Genomic DNA, 4,463 nt, shown 5'->3' with positions numbered 1-4,463 from the left:
GTGGTATGGATGGCATGTGAGTGGTGAGGGAATGCAAGAGGAATGCCGGGGCTCCTGATTTGCGTGACTGCGTGGTGCATTTTCTGAGCAGCAGCCCTGGAGCAGCAGCACGTTTGGATGAAAAGAGCAGGGGATGTCCTCTTTAGACAGGCTCTGTTTTGATGCTCATGGAATACCTAAGGTCAAGTGCACTTGAGCACGTTCTTATTTGAGTCTGGAGCTCAGACCTCAGTTAAGAGATTTGGGAGTCACCGGTGCTAATACAATCATCATCAAAGCCAACAAAATGAATGAGATTACCCAGAAAGAGCCCACGGGACAAAAACAAAAAGAGACTTTATTTCAGATTAAAAGAAAAAGCTTGATGTAGATCAGACTGGTTAGAAAACTCATCCCCAAAATGCAGTGAAAGGAGAGAATAATGCAAATACCCTTCCAAATCAGATGAACTGTTTTATCAGGCATAGCTCCTCTTCAGCCAGAACCTACAACGGGGCAGTATTGGATGTGAGCACGGGTCTCACCTCCAGAGAGCAAAATCTACAGCCTCCTATCAGGATGACAAAGAATTCAGAAACTGAGACTTGGATCTTGAACACCTGCATATCTTCAAAACTGTGGCAAAAAGACAGATCATTGTATTTCCAGATGACTATCTGAGTTGGGAGATTGTCTTCCAGACAGTTGAGGACAGCAGATGACAAGCCAGAAGTGACAGCTACAAACAGTAGTGACAGGGACTGATGGCAAGGGTGCTACACTATTAAAAGAATCCTAGTTTTTCTGACTCTAATATCAGTGACCCTCTCTGCACCACAGCTGTGTCTTCAGAATAATGGTAGGTCCAAGTCTGGAAGGCTTTCTGGAGATCATTTGGTGCTAATTTTTCACTTTACAAATGAATTGAATAAAGCCCAGAGAGGTCAACTTGTTAAAGGTCATACACCTGCTATGGGTAAAGGTAAAGTCTGTGATGATATTGGAAGCATTGCTGTTGTACCCTGATACTATCTATGGAGCTCTTTTCGAAGGAAATGAAACAAATTTTACATATGTAAAATATCTCTCTATTTAGGGAAGCTGTATCTACTCCTGGAAGGAGTCAAGTGTAGGGGTTAAGAGTGCAGGCTCTGGTCTCAGACTAGCAGGACTGGAATCCTTGCTCGGTCCCTTACAAGTCCCATGACCTAACCTCGCTCAACTTACTCACCTTATATGTAAAATGGAGTTAATAACAGTTTTATCTCACAGAGTCATTATAAGGATTAAGTGAGATAACACCCACCAAGCTCTTGGCCTAATGTCTAGCTCGTGGTATGTTCACAATAAACTTTAGCAATCTTTTTACTGCTTTTGGTAATTACTTGATATCACTCGCCTCTGTCTTTTAGCATCTAGGATGGAAATGTTTATAACAAACCCAGAGGTTTGTTTTTCTCGCATGAGGTGTACATAAGGGTATGTTCACAATAAACTTTAGCAATCTTTTTACTGCTTTTGGTAATTACTTGATATCACTTGCCTCTGTCTTTTAGCATCTAGGATGGAAATGTTTATAACAAACCCAGAGGTTTGTTTTTCTAGCATGAGGTGTACATAAAACAAATATTTGTTGAGCAAGTGACAAAGAACAGAAGAAAAGAAGGAAGAGGGGGAGGAAGGGAGGCTGTAACATTCTTCCTTCATCATCTGGCCCACATTCTGAAATGTGGAAATGTGTCAGGTATTTTTATTATTAATATTACCCCTTTTCTTATCTGTGAAATGCACAGCTAGCACTTTCTATCAGAGTATAGAAAGATCAAGAAGGGAGGCATGTCTCTGTGTTTTAAGCATGGCAGACACTGTCAGGGATTTTCTGTTTGTTTCTATTGCTAAACTCGATTCCTGGACTCCTTAGGATGTTCATACAGGGTGTCTCTGTGTGCTGGGCACAGGCTACAGAGAGGACAGAGACAAGAGCTTTCCCTCAGGGCGCCTGCATGTCATAGAGGCAACTGGCACAAATGGATTATGAAATAACGGGAGCTGCCATGTGGTGTAAGGGTTAGAAGCATGAGTTCTATGGCCAGACCACCTGGGTTTGAATCCAGTGTTTGTCAACTTTGTGACCTCGACAAGTTAGTAACCTCTCTGAGCCACACTCTCACCTGCAAAGTAAAGGTAGTGATAAAATATACCTGCTAAGATTAAGGAACACATGAGTTCATGTCTGTAGAGGGCTAGGCCTGGCATGCTGTCTGCTCCTGAGCTGTCGCCTACCTTCCAAATGAGCAATAACTGCTATAGTTCTGAGCATGACTGCTCCGAACATGGAGGGAGGAAACCATCAAGTTTAGATCTCAAAGAAAGGACTTTTCCACACAAAAGGAGGACAACTGTTTCAGGCTTAGGAATAGAAAAGGATTTGGCCTCTCCAAGGGACTTTCAGAATTTGTATAGGAGAGTTCCGAGTTACACAGCTAAGCAGGGATCATATTTTAGTGGGTGCTGAATGCAGAGCTGGACTGGATCCTCGAACAATGAGAAATCAACAGAGGCTTTTGCAGAAGAGATTAGCATGGGCAAAGCGATTTTTAGCAATTTTTTAAACAACGAGTTTGATAAATTAAGATGAGGATGAAAACGGGGATACCGGTTTGGAGACAGTTGCAGTAGTCTAGGCTTTGATGTGCTAAGGACCGTGGCTGGAATGCTGGGAAGTTGGGAAAAAAAAAAACCCTAAAATAGAATGAGTATGAGATATAGAAAGAAAGGATCAAGAGGTGACCGTCTGGAAGCAAGTGTGGGGAGGAGATGGCGGGGGTGCCGAGGCTGCATGCCTGGATGGCAGGGTCACAGACACACGTGTGCAGGTTCAGAGGGGTGGATGGTTTGGGGGAAAGGATTACAAGTTTCATTCAAGTCTGGCTGCACTTGATCCAACAATAGGACACCCATGTGGAAGCTACAATTTGGAGAAGCGGAATTCAAGTTCAGGGGAGGTCAAAGCTAAAGGTGTATATATATTTGGAACTGAATCAAGTATAGGTCAGAGTGAAATAATTGAAAGAGAGTGAAATTTCTGATGAGACGTGATGGTAAAGGTAAGGCAGGCTGACACGCCAGCCAGTAAGCCCACCACACTTAGGGAACTGCTGTGGGGATCTCATGAGGGAACACACACGAGAGGATTTAGGGGAAGGGGAGTGGTTAAATACAGCAGAAATAGGAAAAACATGGTGACTGCATGAAAACAAAGACCGCTTCATTTTTTGCCTTATTTCCTAGAATCTCAAAGCTGAAATGGACATTAAGGTATCATATACATGACAGAATTAGAACTTAGAGAAGCTGAGTGAATGGGTTTCCCATGAGAATCCGGTCTGGGGCTCAGGACTCCCACCCCTTTGTTCAGTGCCCTTCTCACTTTGGAGGCTGCCTCTTGGCTAGTCCTGTCTCTCAGACCCTCCCCAGATATGATACGATTTGTACTTTATTTTATGCAAAACATGCACAGGGAGCCTGGCACAGGCAGGAGCACAGCACACCCAGCAGCCAGCAGAGCACAGGAAGGGCTCTCCACTAGTGTGCAGACTTGTTCAGGATGCATCTACCTTAATAGAACTGAAACTGGGAACTAAAGATGATGATTATGGGTGCAGTTTATGTGAGAAAGTGCAAAACTAGAAACATGTAACCATATTCCATAGGCAGAAAATCTTAGTAGTATTCCCGTGTGATTCTTGTGACCGTAAATTAGATAAGGTTCACATAGAGTGCTCAGCAGTATGTCAGGTGTTTAGTAAGCATTCAATACATATTAGCGTTATTGTGGTTATTATTGATTTAATAATTGTGCATCCAGGCAATTTTAAAAGAAAAGAGAAAAAGAGGAAAGGTTAGACCAAATCAATATTTCAAAAGAAAATATTGAGATAAACTTTTAAATCCAACCAGCAAATATTAGACAGCAAAGAATCTAACCTTCACTGTGATGTTGGGGTTTTTTTGGTTTGGGGGGTTTTTTTTGCATCCTATCTTTGTATTCTCTGTTTGGTAAGGATGATGATAAACAACTTAATTAATTTATCACACGGCCCGGAGAATTACTGTCTGTTCTCTGAGAAAAGTGCATTAGGGCCATATTGTGTTCTCTCCCTTGCGTGGGAGCTCCACCTGACGCAGTGTGCTGTTCATGCTGCGTGAGGCTCTCTAACCCTCAGGATAAGCTAATAACCCTCAGTGAAATGCTAATTTTTTACAAAATTGATTTCCATCAAAACTCTAGACCTCTTCACTTATTATAATGTTTACACCAAGTTTTAACAGGTGAAACATGCTTCATCACAGAAAACAAAAATGACTCAGAATAAAGTAATGGGATGAAGGAGAAAAGTCCTGTTTCATTAGATTGTCCACAGCACTACACTAAGTCTTAATTCCATATTCAGTCTTGTAAACACAATATAACAACATGTATA

This window comes from Galeopterus variegatus, unplaced genomic scaffold, assembly GCF_000696425.1.
Source record: "Galeopterus variegatus unplaced genomic scaffold, G_variegatus-3.0.2 Scaffold4642, whole genome shotgun sequence".
Classification (NCBI taxonomy): domain Eukaryota; kingdom Metazoa; phylum Chordata; class Mammalia; order Dermoptera; family Cynocephalidae; genus Galeopterus; species Galeopterus variegatus.
The sequence above is the reverse complement of the archived record's forward strand: the minus strand, read 5'-3'. Positions refer to the sequence as shown.